This window comes from Lissotriton vulgaris, chromosome 7 (assembly GCF_964263255.1).
Source record: "Lissotriton vulgaris chromosome 7, aLisVul1.2, whole genome shotgun sequence".
NCBI lineage: Eukaryota > Metazoa > Chordata > Amphibia > Caudata > Salamandridae > Lissotriton > Lissotriton vulgaris.
This window is the reverse complement of record NC_141695.1, coordinates 843,392,522-843,409,596: the sequence shown is the minus strand read 5'-3', so window position 1 is coordinate 843,409,596 and position 17,075 is coordinate 843,392,522. Positions and strand designations below refer to the sequence as shown.

The 17,075-nt window shown below is 41.9% G+C and overlaps 1 pseudogene; it reads right to left on the bottom strand.

Annotated features, from left to right (window-relative positions):
* Positions 1-1,021: 1,021 nt before the first annotated feature.
* LOC147702535 (proteasome subunit alpha type-2 pseudogene) lies at positions 1,022-4,777 on the bottom strand (annotated as a pseudogene).
* Positions 4,778-17,075: the final 12,298 nt, after the last annotated feature.

The window sequence follows — 17,075 nt, the reverse complement described above, 5'->3', positions numbered from 1 at the left end:
AGATAGACTGATTCTTAGATTAGGACCAGGTTTCCATCCTAAAGTTATGTCTTCTTTCCATGAAGACAAGAAATATTTTTCCGTCTTCTTTTGCAGCATCTACAATTCCTGAGAAGGATACTTTAAACACAGTGCATATGCTGAGGACACTGTAGATCTATGTGTCTTATCTGGCGAGGTCACAAGACTGTAGATAGTGTGAAAATATTTTCATTTTGATATATTTTAATGTGGGCAGAAAGCTTCCTCCCCGACTTTGAGTAACTGGATTAGAACTCCTATGAGCATGGCCTATGTTTCACATGACATAGTTTTACCAGGCAAGGTGACGGCATGTCCATTTGAGGAATGGCTGCTTCCTGGGTTGACACTTGTGGGGCTTCAATGTTAGATAGATTAAAGCAGCCACCTGCGCTACCCCGTCTACTTTTGTCTCATGTTATAGATTGGATATGGGGAACCTTGAGTCCATGGAGTTTTGGTTCCAGAGTATCAGCAGCCACTCCTAGTTTTGCATTAAAATTCGAATATGCAACAATTTGGAGTTTTTGTCATTCTTCAGGTTGTGAATGTTGCTCTGGAAAATTGTTTAAGGAGGTAATAATTTGATACCTATTGGTAAACCCTGAAAAACAGTTTCTCATACCAAATATTACAACCGACCCTCTACGTTTCCATTTCACACCATGGATTTCCTTATAGCTTACAGTATGCAGGCATTGTTGAGTTGAGTTTCTTCCCTCTTTATTTCCTGTGTATTAGAGAGGTATTAAGGGTGACAACGGGCAGAGTTTGCTTTTTGATTGGCTGTAGCTGCGGAAGTCATCTCCCTGAATGTACAGTTCAAGGTTTTCGTTTATTGTGATTTGCACGCATACCATTTTAAAAAGGTCCGTCAGACAAACCATGTAGAAATAAGTATTCAAAAAAGCTGCAAATTAAACATTTTATACATTGTAATTCTCCTGTGGTAGAAATATATGTTTTTCTACAAATTCCCAGTTATTCTGATGTACAAGTACTATGCTATAGCAGACAGATAATCCTTTACTTCAGCTGGAGTGAGCCTTTTAAATCCTGCTTCATTGCAGATACCGACTTCAGTGTTGTCTTCTGTCATCTGTCCTTCAAAGCTTTCCTTTAATGATAAAATGGCTGTGTGAATGGCATCTTCAAGTTCCAGTTCTTCATTATACCGTTTATCAAGGAAAGTTTTTCCATTCACGTAATTTTCCCCATAGCAGTTGCTGTCCATGCAAAATAGGCACCAGAAGGATCAGACTGGAATAAATATGGCCTTTCCTCATCCCAACCAGCAATTAACAATGATACACCAAATGGGCGAACACCACCGGACTGTGTGTACTCTTGCATTACTGAAGCAACTCGCTGTACTAGCTGCGCTGTTGGAATTGGTTCCTGGTAAACCAAGAAATATTGCTGAGCCAACTTCCGAGCCCTACGTACCAGTACCCTGTAGTCAGGACCCATACCACTGACCACCACCACTGCGCGACGCGGCCCCTCCCGCCAACTTCAGTGAAGACCAAGCATTAACGACAAAGTCATCATGAGTCATTAATGATGAAAGAAAGTAACTGTAATTGTCGGTACGGGAGCCAGCCCAGGGCGGAAAAAATTAAAATACACTTACTCAGTCACAGTAACGGTCACGTCGGGCCGGCCCGGCTCCTGCTGTTGGTGGGTGGCACTGGCAGACACAGGAGGGCAGGCTACTACTTCCAGGGGCGGGAGCGGGCTAGCCACCACAGTAATAATTAAATTATGGCCGCGCCCGCTCGGGTGAGGTCCTTTCAGGGCTGGCTGACTCTCTCGTCATGATGGTGATGACTGCGCAGTTCTTTTGCCCACAATGCAATGCGCATGCGGGAGGGCACCCTAGGCGCGCAGACGCGCCGGAGGAGGCAGGGCATGACTGCGCGCTGCGCACAGGCACCTCCCTCGGTCCCTCCTCCCTCCTGAAACGCTTCTTCCGCTTTTTTTTAGGTTGCTGCTTGTGATCAGGCTTCTTGCTGCTGCGTGGCGCTGTAGCATGGGCGGCGCTGCAGCCTGCAGGCAGTCACAACACGACTGACACTGACACACTGATGCTGACGCTTGGCCTGTGACGGACGGACCGAAAACGAAAATCGGCCCTCACTCACAAAACTGGCCCCCTCCTGACTCAAAACCGGCCTCCAACCCCTCCAGCCGACCGGGGGATTGCCCGGTGCCCGAAAGCACCAGTCCGGGCCTGAGTGTAGGGAAATATAATTTATTAATTTGCGCAGTGGACATATGAGTCTGTTAGTTGGATTGAATAGTATCAAGGAGGGAAAGAGAAGGGAAGAATATAGTGTTATTTGAGAGATCATAGTAGGAAAATTAGGTTTGGGATGAGTCAAAGGAGGGATAGAGGAGGGAAGAGTCTAGAAAGGGTTATTAGGGAGATCACAGTAGTAAAATGAGTTTTGGGGTAAGTCAAAGGAGGGGCAAAGGAGAGAAGAGTCTGGCAAGTGTTATTTGGGAGCTCATAGTAGTAACATGAGGTTTGGGATGAGTCAAAGGAGGGCTAGAGGAGGGAAGAGTCTAGAAAGGCTTACTAGCGGGTTCATAGCAGTACAATGAAGTTTGAGACGGATAAGTCAGAGAGTGGAGGTGGAATATATATAAAGAGGTATATGATGAGACAGAGTAGTGAATTGGAGAGAGTTGAAGGTTTTTTTCTAAAGTAGGAGTAAAGTAATAAATACAACTACATATATACATACTAAAATACACATAACTACATAGAAAGGTATATGGAAAATAAAAAAGAGAATATATAGTTGTATTATATAAAGTCGCATGTGTATATATATATATATATATATATATATATATATATATATATATATATATATATATATATATATATATGGGCAAAGAGTTCGAAACGCGGACTTTCAAGTGATGCTATACATAAAGCTAATTTATTTACGTATTTTTATTAATATATTTTTTGGGGGAAATGTTATGTTTTTATTTGTTTCTTTCTTTTTTTATAGTTTATTTTTATTTTATATTTCCCCCTACATTTCGATAGTGAAGCACTTATTGATACAATTGTTCTGATCATATTTACACATTGTGATAGATAAAGATAAAACAGAGAGCCATGAGCATATAATTGGATAACTTATATAGCTTATTGCAAACGTGTAATACAGGCTAAAATATTAAGCTTTGTATTGAACGTGAACTGAGAATACAAATAAGCAGTGGCAAAGCCAATAGGTCTTGCATATGCAAGAGTTATTGGCTTCGTCAATGTTCTTTAGACAGCTGCTGTGCATGGCTCAAAAATGTGCTTTAAATATGCAGGTCCTGTTGATACTGAGAACCTCCACTTCTTTAAAATGATGCAGAGAGTCAATACATTTCTTAACACTTCTATTATACATTTAATGGGAGAGCACCAGCACTTCTTAAGAGCAAACAGGCTCCCCAGGATACCAGGACTTTTCTATTTACATTTAGATCACTGGCTGAAAGTAAAGAAAAAAATGCTTTGACTCAGTCAGCATTTGACATGTAATAGCGCATTTTTCTCTTAAATTTTAGCTGTGCTACTGTACAACACGACTAAACAAAAGAGTGACAAAGTCAATAGCTCTTGCAAGATCTGTTGTCTTTGCCAACGCTTGTTGATTTTCAGCTTCATTTATCCGGGACCTTGAGACTGGCTAGAGGCAAATTCGCGGCCCAAGACAGGCTCTAGTCTGCCTCGGCCCTTCTCGTCTCTGGTGGAACCGTTCTGACATTGAACAAATAGCCTTTTCCCCCATTGCCATCCTGTAGGTACTTGCCGGTTGGGCCCGAGATCGGCCAGGTTTACATACTGTAAAATGAAGACAGAGTTGCACTGGCCTATAGGGCAATATGACAGTGTCCATCAGGCTGGTCTGACAGATAGATCAATGTGTGGGCCGTTTTATGGTCTTGTGGCCCTGTTTTTACTGTTGATATCTCTGGTATTAAAACAAAGATTGCCTGTAGCAAGCTCAAATCCATACAGTCTTCAATACTTTGCAAAGTACCAATACAGCATATCTTTAAAAGATCAAAAGATCAAAACTGCCCCAATTTATAAACATTGGCAACTTTTTCAGCTTTTTAATTCACTAATCTGTGACACTTTTATTTTGGTGTCCAGCAGATTTTCTGTCCCAGTCCGACACTGATTATTACAGGTAAGGGCGAACTGAAGCCGCTGCTCTGCCAGCTTAAGTGGAGGTAAATTATTTTACTGCCATTCTTAACTTTCCTATCTGGTTTGCAGGTCATAGCAAGGCAGAAGGAGTGGTACAACTGTGGCATGAGTCCGGCTGATACTGGTGGCGCTAGAGAGCAGGAAGTGAGAGCAACGGGTTTTTCGCAGCCGAGCAGCGGAGCAGCGGGGCAGCGGAGCAGTCGAGGAGGAAGCGGCAAGCGGCAATCGGAGCACGGAGCACAGTGTACGGTCCCAAACGGCCGAAAAAGGGGTCGAAAAAGGGGTGGCTGTGACGGGAGCGGCATGGAGAGTCTGCAGTTGCAGCTCGTGCAGCTCCTGACGGCTCGTAACTGCGGACGCGGTAACGGCAGACGCTCCCCGTCCTAATCCCTCCAACCTGCCAATCAGCCCATCGGTCCCATGGCCCATGGCTCACGATCCACGGCAACAGTGTTGACGGTGAGAAAGCTTTATGGAATCACGAGGGGGTACTGTCTTGATTGCTCTGTCCTGTCCTGGCGGCATCGCATGACTCCTGTGCAAGGAAAGAAGGGAGGGCACCGATTTGCAGGCCATTTGTAGGTCAGGTCAGTGGAGACCCTAGGAGGCCGTAGGGTCCACTACTATGCAAGGGGATCCAATTTACCACTTGAACCGGGCCAAATCTGCTCTAAATACCAGCTACTACTAGCTACTAACTACAAGCTACAACCAAAGAAAGAAACCTTCGACTACAATAGTCATTGTCCAGCTCCTCCCTCCTGCCCTCGCTCTCTCCCTTATGGCAGCTGCCCTTTAAGGTGTAGACAGGCTTGGGAGGGTGAGGGTGAATGTGAAGGTGAGGGTCAGGCTATAGGCATAAGGTAGAAGAAGGTAGAAGAAGGCAGAAGGCTGAAGGAGTGATAACTACACTTTCAGCCACTACACTTTCACTGCGCACTCTCTGGAAATTTGGAGCACAACCTCTAACTGATTTGCTAGTGCGTGAATTTGTAAAAGCCCTGAGGTGGCAGGTACGACGCAGGTTGCAAGCAGGTGTGAGCGCGGAAATCCGCGCTGTGATAACAACGCCGCTGCAATCCAACAAGCATCCAATAAGTATCCTAACAACAAGGTAAGGTTGCAAGCAGGTGTGAGCGCGGAAATCCGCCCTGTGATAACAATGCAGTTGCAATCCAACAAGCATCCAATAAGTATCCTAACAACAAGGTAACTGGGGATGCGTTCTGGGAAGGAAAGAGCAACGGGCCCCCTGACAAAGAAGGTGCGGAAGAACTAAGCACCCAAGGTACAAAAAAAGATAAAAGCGCAGGTAAAAGGATTAAACCAGACCTTAATCTCACCAATTGCTCGGATGTTCGAAAAGTCAACTAAAATACCACAGAAATTCGACTTCTTGGCTGATCCAACCGGGGTACTAATGTCAATGGAATCAGACACATCAAAAAAACAATTACGAACCCCAATTGAACCATTAAACATCTTTAAGAAAAAAAACAGTGATATAGTAGACTCAGCCGAGGGAAAAAATTTAATAAATGAAATGGAACAAATGGAACAAATGAATTTAATATGCGAAACCCCGAACCTAAGAAGGGATCTAATACATCACACTTCACCGCAGCTAAAAGATGCTGAGGTAGCAAATAAGGATAAAAGAGAGATTGAAGGGTCAATACATATTACACATCTGCAGCAACAACCTTTAGCATTGAAAAAGCCAATACCATTAGAGATCAGAGTGGACATAACAATTAAGAGGAAATTGCAAGAAACAAGTTATAATGACATTGACACTAGGAAATCACATGTAGTAGAATCTACATCATTAAAAAAGTTTGCGAACAGTACCACCAATATGGAGCGGCAAACGCCACCACTAGTATCACTAGAGGTCGAAGTGTACATAGCAAGAAAGCGGAAAATGCAAGAATCACCTAATATTAATGTGGACACATCGAAAACACATGCAGCTGAATCTACACCAATAAAAAAACTTACTAATAATCCCACAAATCTTACAGAAAAAAAACAACTCTGTGTTATCCCAATTAATGTAGATGAGAGTCATGCAAACCGAGAACATAGTTTTTTCAGGGAGATATGCTCAGAAAGCGGAAGCCAAGGATCAAAGATACCGAATGCGAATGGTATATGTAACGAGGAACATCCAGTAAAAAAGATAAAATTGGAAGGAGAACCTCATATAGATGAAGTAACAAACAAAATCCAGCATACCAAAATAGATCTGGATCAAAAACCAAAAAACACAATAATTCAAGATCCAGGGGCTATATGGGACATATTTTACCAAACTTCTGCTTTAACATTAGAAGCATTGACTTATCAGTCAAATAAAATGGACACCCAAATAGAAATTCTGGGAGTAATGGCTAATGCAGTCACTGGAATAGACCGAAAATTGTCAGAACCAAACCACCTAATAACTAAAGCCCAAAAACATGCAGCAACCAACAACTTTGAATGCACTTGTGAACCAATTATAAATACACTTTCAACTATCCCTGAAGTAGTTAACACCATCTAGAGGATGTCAAAGACCTAGTTCAACAAAAATATATTAACAAAAAAGAGGAAACAGGTCAAGCCCCGCAGCCTATTCGTGATCATACTAAAACTCCAGTAGGAAAGCAACGGGAGCTGGTGGAATCCAACAAACCAAAGCAAACGGAGAATATAATAGGTGAGAAGGGGGAAACCGATTTGTTACCCATAACTACAGAAAAGGATAAGGATAATGGTTAAAGACATAACATTTCAAAGAGACAAAGGAAAAAAATTCGCAAAGCAAGAAATAAGGTAAAAAAAGAAAACAGTAAAAATATATCCCTCCTCTGAGAAATCACTAGAAATGAATCAGGAAGATTCAATACAAGAAGTAATAGATCTAGAAAAAAGTGAGGGTGAGAGCCAGTTCGAAACGGTGGAAAAGAACGAAAAAGAAAAAAAATATTATGACAATTTTAACAAATCGTTTAAAGACCAGAAGGATAACAAGCCAAATGTACGCAATTAAATTAAGGTAGAAGAAATTATGGACCAAAAACAACTGACACAAACCCAAACCATGGAACATAAAAAACATTATCAAGCTGAGCAAAACAAAACTCAGGATTGTAAAACAACACGCTCTCAAAAAGGAAATGGATGTATTTCATGGTGCCATCTACGTGATATACAAAGTTCCCCGAATGAAACAAAGATAGTATCTTTTGAAGTAAAGTCTAACACACTGTTAAATGGTGAAAAAAATTAAGGATACAGAGAACAATTTGTCAAGCTAACATCAACTCACGGAATGAACCCGTAAATCCCTTGCGACAAATAAAGTATCCAGCCCAGTTAGAAAAGCAGCCAGGTGAGACTGCGAATAACTCAGAACTAGCAAATAGAAAGATGGGTAGTGGAGACTACAAATATAATAATGAAGAACTAATTATCACAAAGACTGGCGATGAGAAAATAATCGTCTGTAAAACCCGTCAAAAAGTAATTGAAAATAAAACGGACTCGTTATTCTCAAATACGCCGTCACAAATAATATTGACACCATTGTACGACTCAAAAGGTACCATTGACACGCTGAATAGAGGTAATATCTTTCATCTAATGAAATCAATACCTTCATTAGAAAAAGTAACTACAAAGACATTGAATCCGTGGGCTTTGCACATAACCGGGATGGTACTCAACCACTCACAGTCTTCACGTTAAATACTGCTTACTTAGTGGATCAAATTATGCAAGAGTAAGAAGTTTTCCAAAATTTGGGGATAAAAATTAGTCAACTGCTGCCTAAACCCTATGGACCCCATTTACAAAGGGAGAATTCCCAAGAAAAGCCCCTAAAGAATCAAAGAACAACCTGGTATATTCAATATTAAAAAACCCACAGGGTAGTACACATCAGGCTACAGATGAGAGCATGGAAAAAATAAAAGTTGCAGAATCTAATCAAATAAATGAAAGTTGGATACGGAATGCACTGCATGACCACTGACAGAACGATGTTCAAAACAAACCCAAGGAAAGGAGGTGTCCTCAACACGAGGTTTGCATATGCTCTTGGAACATAAACGGAATAGGTAAAAAACTTATTAACGCTGGAGTAGATTGCTTGTCAAATCTATACCAAATAATATGCCTACAAGAGACATGGGAAACAGAAGCTTTCTTTTTACAAGGTTATAAAGGGTACTACGTCCCAGCCATCAGATATTGCAAATTTGGACGCCCATGTGGGGGACTGGCGATATTCATTGGGACCAACTTGCAAATCGACCATGAACAACTGGTCACCAATAACGCAAACATACAAGCAGTTAAGATAATATTTGCATCCGGTGAGAAAAAAAACAGGAATAAATTAATAATATTTAACATATATATTCCACCTAACCAGTCATCACGCAAGAACATATGTGTCGACTTAGTAACATTTCTGCTGGAACAAATAGCACTTGACCCAAACGTAAATATTCTAGCTACAGGGGATTTTAATATAAACCTGCTGATTCAAATGACACAAGACAATTTCATCCACTCTCAAAACTACGAATGGTCCATTCCGGAACAAGCTGTCGACCCCTGTACAATTACCAAACAAAATCTTATAGGAAAAAATCTATTGATGGACTTGGAAGCAATGGGTCTACGAGTATTAAACGGCAGGTTTCCGACCGATCAACCCGCTGGCTGGTCATTTCATAATCATGAATCAAAATCAAGAAAAGATTTTACATTACTATCAATAGAGATGTTTGATAGAATTTGTTCCTATAGACTTAAAAAGGTAATTGAGAGTGATCACAGCCAGCAAATATTAGAAATGTGCTTCGAACTTCCAAAATATCAAAACTACTTAACTACACGAGGTCAGATTAGTACAATTACCATAGGAAACTCATTTGGAAACCGGATAAAAAATATGTTGTGGAAAAAAAGGCCCAAAAACTGGTCCAAGAATGTTTTAATGAACAGCCTAACCAGCCTACACTAACATATTGGGAACAGTTTACGCAGAAGGTAGTTAAATTAGATGAAGGTTTTCAAACCAGCAGGAAACCCAAACTCACGATGAAAATAAAAAGAGATATTAGTATTAATCTCCCATATACAATTAAAAAAGTAAGGCGGACTCGTAACAAACTAAGAAGACAGCTAATTAGGATGCCGGATAACGAGGAAATTAGAAATCAATTTAGAAGTGTGAATAATAATTTGAGGAAATTATTGTGGTCTGAAAATAACAAAGCCCAGCAACAATTGTGGACAAAAATCTTCCATGCAAGTAATCAACCAAATTCCAGAGAATTTTGGAAAATAATTATTGAAATAAACAGACCGAATAAACACGTGATAGCCTCGACAATAATGGAAGAGGACTGGGTAAGATTCCTCAAAGAGACCCTATACGTGGAAGTAGAGTTTCACTCTCAGGATGACATTCAGACATGGATCACTGAAAGAGAACAAGAAACTGACCCGGTGAAAGACTTCTCAGAGAGTGAGGTAGCCAATTTAATAAAGAGACAAAAGGACTCATGGCCAATTGTAAATGACTACAAAAAAAAGCAAGTCCAAAATTACCTTCAAACTCCCTGGTCCGTCCAAAGTAAGCGAGCATTTATCAGAGTACGCTTTGGTCTATGGCCAGGTTTGTGCCACCTTCCACCCTGGAAGACAACTGAAGGCATTATGATATGTAGCTTGTGTAAAGGGGGACAAGAAGATATTTTGCACTTGGTGTGTCTGTGTCCTGCAATAGAAGCAGAAAGGAAAGTAATCCTCAGGCGGTTATTTAATGCTCGAGGCATAAGAACTTGTAGACAAGCAATAATGGCATGTCTAAACCCGAACGATCTATTAATGAATGCTGCTTTTGTAAAATTTTTAACTGTGATTGCGAAAGGCCTTAAGGAAAATTTTATGTAGATTTCTTCTTTTAAAAAGATCAGCACTATTATCTGTATGAAGTTTTTACATTTTTATTAATGAAGATATTTTAATGTGTACTTCTTTGTAAGATTTTAATTAATCAAACAAATAAAATTAAACTTGAAACTGTGGCATGGGAAAGGGATGGAGGAGTTAAAAAAGGGGGCGAGGATGCGGCCTAACAGCTAGGGAGGTCAACCTCAAATCTGGGGTACAGTGTTCGAGTCTCGGCAACGACTCTCAACATCCTGTGAATCAGTACAAATCATTCAATCTCCACGTGCCTAACAAAAATTAATGTGTCTTGTGTAACGCAACTGGTGCTCATGTAAAGCGCTCTGATACCTGATACCTACGGGTCAAGTTTGCGTTATATAAAACTCTGGGTGAAAAAACTAAAAATAGTGACAGGCTGGAAGAGAAAGGTTTGAAATATTAAAGAAAAAATAAGTTGGAGGCAAATATAATGAAAATGCAAATAAGAACAGAAAGAAGAAAAGTTAAAAGGAAGTAAATGGAACGTACGCACAAAAGAAGAATGGAAAGGACAGAAAGACAGAAAGGGAAAAAGAATAGGAGGGAGAAAGAATGAAACTTGGAAAAAGGGATAGCATGAAGAAACGAAGAAATAAAAATGGGATGAGAGAAAGAATGGAAAGCTGAAAATAGAATTCAATGTTGGAAAGAAGGAATGAGAAACAGATGGAAGGCCAGTGGAAGGAAAGGAAGTGAAGAATTACCAAATAGAAGGAAGGCAAGAAGAAAGAGGGATGACAGAAGGAGCAAAGGAAGTACAGGAGATGATAAAAAGGAAGGAAGGAACAAGAATGTGAGAATGGGACTCAGGAAAGGAAATATGGAAAGCCGGAAGAAAAATTAAACATATATACTTAAAGAAGGACAGAGAGCTCAAAAGACACCTGAAAGAAGGATGGACTGAAATGCAATAGTCACACATTTAGAGCTCTGTTTTTTGCATTGCTGATGGACTCTCGGGCCAGCAATGTGTTTAAAGCCTGTGCATGCTTGTCAGCCTGCACATCACGGGTGCCCAAGGAAAAAAAAGATGTGAGGACAGATTGCCGTAGATGTGCACGTGCCATGTAGCCCTCTCCGTGGTGAAATGGCTTTGCAGCATTGAAGAAATAATGGTCATTCTCCCCAATGTGCTGCTCTGAGACAGGTCAGCGCTAAACAACCTGGAACATGGTGAGTGGTGATGAATAATCAGCGAATGTGGTTAGCCGTCTTCACATAACTGCTAAACGTCTATGGGAAGCTTTATGACGGTATAAAAGCCATGTGTGTATGCAAGATTTTTTCACATACTAATAGTTTCACCACCATACCCGACTTAATTGTGCAGCTGTAGACATCATTGAGACTGATAGCTGATTACAATTTCTAGCAGCGTAGCTTTCGATAGTGTAGCAGGTGCAATGGCGCCGGGGCTGAAGGTTGCTTAAGAAACCCCTGCTCTTTATGATTGTCTTTAACTACACAACTGAGGGGCCAGAGGTCCCATGTCATTGGCTTGCATTAGGCTCAAGGCACCCCTTTACATACCTCTGCTGATATAACAGGTGAATCATTATAATAGAAAACACTGTGAAGAATAAAAAGAGATTTTTACCGTGAAACTATACCTCCAGGAATGAATCACCCTTTGACATTAAGGGCTTGATTACGCCCTGCCGCTGTACCATCAAATCTGTGGTCGGGCCACCTGCCAGCCTAGGAGTTTCCTCCTGTATGGACGCTTCTTTGGCATTCCCACAGAGGTGCCTCTAAAAATGAGCCACCCGTTGGGAACGGCAAAAACAAATCCTGCATGACATGGACTGTTAAGTCCATGCCGTGCAGGTACTGGTATGTATGCACTCAGGGGGACACATGTTGTGCCCCCATGTGCATCCCATGCATGATACACCAGGGTGCCATGTAGGGTCACCTTTATTTCCTCTCCGCCAGGGTTTTCATGGAGGAGGAACCGCCATGAAAACAGTGGTGGAGATGAAACTTGTAATATGCTTGGCGGTGCCACGGGGGTCTAACCAAGCATATTACTGCCTCTACACCATTTCACCACCGCAAAGGGGCAATGGCGGTCTGACCGACCTAATTATAATAGGGTGCCACCGCCGCACACCCGCGAGTCTTGTAATCCAAGGACCGCCAGTCTCATAAGCGAGCCATAAGGCATAATGACAAATAGTAAATTGTTAATTAAGAAGAACTAAACTTTTACTTTTAGTCTCACAGAAGAAACGCAGGGTAAAGCACTTGTTATGGCAATTTGACATTAAACATCGTATATCCCTCAGAATTCTTAAATAATCGCAGAGGAACTTTGTGCTATTTTCTTTAATAGAATATAGCTGACCTCTTTTCAGTTCAAAAGTAAGTTTATTGAGGAAAATATGTTGTGAGAAGTTAACCTGGAATATGACGTCCACTATGCTAGTGGGCACCTTGCACCAGTCCAAACGACCCTTATTGATGGTGGTTGTAAAGTCAACATTATAGACAAGCTATCCTAGTGGTAGCATGGACAAGCAGTCATAGGCTCAGACTTCAGAGAGCAAGTGAAGCAAGCTGTTTTACCAATTATAATCCCTTGATTACCAAATGAAAGGACACCGCTCAAGGTATATATCAAATATATATGTATTTATTTCTAACACAACCCCTTTGCACTCTTTATGAGGTCAGAGATCGAAGTACATCACAAGTTACTCAATTAGCATACGATAAGTTGCACAAATACAGTTATGCCCTAGGGGCCTCACAAACCATATACTAAGTAAGTGGTATAAGAACCACTTCAGAAAAAGTGAGTAGGCCTAGGGCCTAGGGAATCACTGGGGCTACACTAAGCAACCAAATGCTAGGAAGTAGGAGACCCACGGGAGACGATTGCAGTGCCTAAACACAGTCGCGAGTTACCATTGATATTATAATGAAGAACAAAGAAGTTACAAAGTTACTGTTTAAGGACACTTCCGGATGGACTACGGTAAAACCCCTTTAGACGAGGACACTTCGAGAGTCAACACCCACGGGAGTACCGGAGTCCTCGTGTTACCTCACCCAGGGAAGCCGGGTGCATAGGTGTCTTTTTCGTGTCGGGTTTTGTTGTCGTTTTCTATGGAGATCTGCAAAGAAGTGCTGCAGGCGACCAGAGAAAAAGTGTCCGGGTGGATCCAAGGGTGGATCGGTGAAGTGAAAAACCTGAAAGCAGAGGGGACAGAGTCTGGGTCACTAGCCAGGGACCAGGAAGGAGCCAGGAAGGAACCATGCGATGTCGCGATGATCTCAGGGGAAGGGTTGAAGCTTGTCTCTGCATCAACGAGGACCAGGTGGTGTCGACAACGCCCAGGAGCTGGATTCGAGCTGTCCCATGAAGGATCTAGTTGACTGCGGTGTCGGTATCTGGACTGGACTCAACAAGCCTTGGCAAACACAATCCACGCAGGAAGTGAAGATGGGCTTCGGGTCAGACAAGCAAGCTCTGAGAAGCTTCTCCTTTGCAGGGAAGCTGGAGTAACCAGGAAAACAGTTTGGTTTCAAAGGTTTGTCTTTAGGGGGCTCACTAGCCAGAGGGCTAGCTACCGGGAAGACACGTTGAGCTAAAATGCAAGAGCGGGCCCCACGCAGCACTCGTGGAGTGTAGAGGGCTGAGCTTTGGTGCAAATAGCGCTCGGGTCTGGGGCTTCTCGTACCCCAATGCACAACTACGAGGGTACCTCAGTAGTCGAGCTGTTAGCAAAATTCAGGATGTCCAGGGTGTCCGGTCCCACATCTCCTGTGTCCGCCACGGGTCTCAGCTTTGCTGTGGATGTGGGTCGGAGTCTGAGAAGTCGGAAAGTCCAGTTCCTGTGTCGCTGAGTCTTCGAGTTCCAGCGGGAGCGTCGACAAAGCAGACTGGCAAGTTACTGGTGGTGCCTGTTTTCACAGGGTGGTCACTCCTTGACCACAAGGGAGATGTCTTCAGTCTTCTAGTCAAAATAGAACGTCGAAGGTCCAAGAGTTCTGTATCAAAGTTTCGTTCCAGGATAATCTAAAGTCATGGGGACACAGCTCCTATCTTTATACTGATTTTAGGGGCTGGATTACCTGCTAGGTCCCTCCTATGGGTGGACCTGGGAAGGGGGTGGTTACACCCCTTTCCCTTTGTCCAGTTTCGCGTTAGAGTGGGGCTGGAGTGCCCCAGCAACTGGTTTGAACTGGGCTATGCATGGAGGACCGTGTGTGCCCCAGGCAGTGTCTCAAAAAGCATCTGTTGATGCAGCCCTCCCTGTCCCAATACACATCTGCCTGTCTGGGGAGGTGCTGGCACCTCCCTGGACAGGAAATCTATTGTCCAGGTCTTTCTTGCCGGAGTTTCATCCAGCAGCAGGAGGTCAGACTTGTGTCTGTGGCAGCAGCATCCCTTTTGTGATGCTGGGGCTCTGTTTAACTTTAACCGGGTAAAGCAGTAACCTACATGTCTAGAAGGGTGGAATGCTACCCCCGCCGCCAGAACTGGCGGGGGGGGGGTTATATTCCAAAGTGTTTGACACCTTACACAACATGTTTTGATAAGGCCAAACCAAAGTTAGCATTAACCGCAAGGATTATAATGCACTTCAGAGTATATGGTATGGCTATATCATAGAACAGCTACAAGGAGATGGTTCCAAAAGCTGCAGAGGGGCTCAGCTCATGCTAGGGCACCCTCTCACATAAAACCAATCACTCTGCCACCAGGATTGTCGAGGCCTACTATAGGAGTGACTCATAGGTGCATATGTGTCTATATATATGGGTAGATATAGGTATACTATAACTAAGTAAGGGGTGATTACACCACTTTACCCAAGCTGAGTGATCAGCCTATGGTGTCAGTTTGGATGGCCAGCCAGGGGTAGCATAATACATGCTGCAGCCCCTGGTAGGCCTTGGAGGCACCTATGCCCTGGGTACCTATGGTACACTATACAGGGGCTCACAAAGGTGACCCAATACCCAATCAGGTATGTACCTAAAGTACATGGTATCAAAGAAAGAGAACAGCTGGACTGTGGGTCTAATTAGCAGGCCCACAGCCACACTGAAGTCGAAAAACCAGAAAATCACAGCAAAAAGTGGGGGTGACCATAGGAAGCAGACCCTACTCTCCTACATATGCCACAATACAAAAGACAATGTAACAATACATAGTCCCATGAACCAAATTTAAAACTTAGGAGCAAGATAGTTGGATATATAAATGAATTTGGTATACTTAAATGAAAAAGAATTGTTATAGATATGCAGAATAATCAATATAAAAAAAGAAGACTATAAATCATATAAAAAATCATAATGCGAAATTCAAAATGATGTTATTTATGTAGTAGCAATGAAAGGAAAGCCATGGAGGTTTGGAAACTTCTTGTTGTGCAGGAGTCAGGGTGGAGGAACATCTAGCACTAGCATTGATGAAAAATGTGATAGGCAACCATAAATTCAAGCGTTTCGTTGCCATGTGAATAGGGTACACAAGAGTTGTATCTAATCTATGGTTGTAACATACAGCATACCACCAAGCTTGGTAAGATAGTTTGGTCAAATCTTTCCAATTTTTGGTTATCTGCTGAAAGGCAACTGCCAACAATAAGTCTAGTATCTTTGTGTTAGAATTGCAGTTTGTCCAAATCACGAGATAAGCTTCCCAAAAACACATGAGAGGCAGAGAATAAATATTTGGAATGAAAAATTACGTTGATTTGAGACCACACTTTTCCCCAAAAATTACAAACAAGTGGGCAATTAAAAAATAGATGGTGTGCATCTGTATGTGGGGAGAAGCATGTCCAGCAAGCATCTGAGAGATCGGCGTGTCTTTTTTTTAAAGTGACAGGGGTTAGCAAAAGTCTATTATATATAAAAAAAGAGTGTCTGTGTAGTATTAGCAGCTCTTGAAGATTTCCTGATTTTAGTCCATATTTTATTCCAGGTGTCCGTAGACCAATTAACTTTCAGATCTTGTTCCCAAGAAAGTTCCACTTTTGTTTTTTCTTGTGTAATACACGGGGTCTGTAAATAACTATTAATAACAGATGCTTTAGGGTTGGAATGTAAAAGAGAATGTAATCTGTCAAATGAGGAAGCTGTAGGATCATTGGGATGGTTTGGAAGTATGTATTAGATATGAGCGGTCAGGATAGCTTGTTTCAAAAGAAGATACTTACAGCCTGATTCCTCAAGCATAATTGCGCTCGCAAAGGGCCAGATTCTGAGAATCTGGCCCTTTGCAAGTGCAATTTTTGCTTTTGGGATTCATCATCCCAAAAGCAAAAGTCTCTATTTAAGAAATCGCATATTTGCGAGGAATTGGATTTAAGGAATCTCTAATAGAGAATCCTTAAATCCAATTCATCAACCAATTAGAAAATGCAAAATCTCAATATTTGGTCGCAATTTACCACCAAGTCTGACTTGGTGGTAAATTGCGAAAAAAGAGTAAAAAGCACTTTAGTGCATTTTTTTCTTTTGCATGTTACACACACACATGTCCTTTGGACATGTGTGTGCGCAACACCTGTTCAAATGTGCATTTAAGGGGTGCTACAGGGTGTCCTTTGGACACCCCTGGCACCCTTCAAATCGCTATCTTATTTGCGATTAGCAAATTGCTAATCGCAAATAAGGAATACTCCCCATTCATTCCTATGGGCCTTTTGGGCCATAGGAATGAATGGGGAGTTTTTTCCTTATTTGCGATTAGCAATTTGCTAATTGCAAATAAGGAATTTGTAGGAATCGCATTTTATTTTGCGATTCCTACATGAATACCGTTTTGCAAGTCTCTAATAGCGATTCCTTATGATTCTCTATTAGA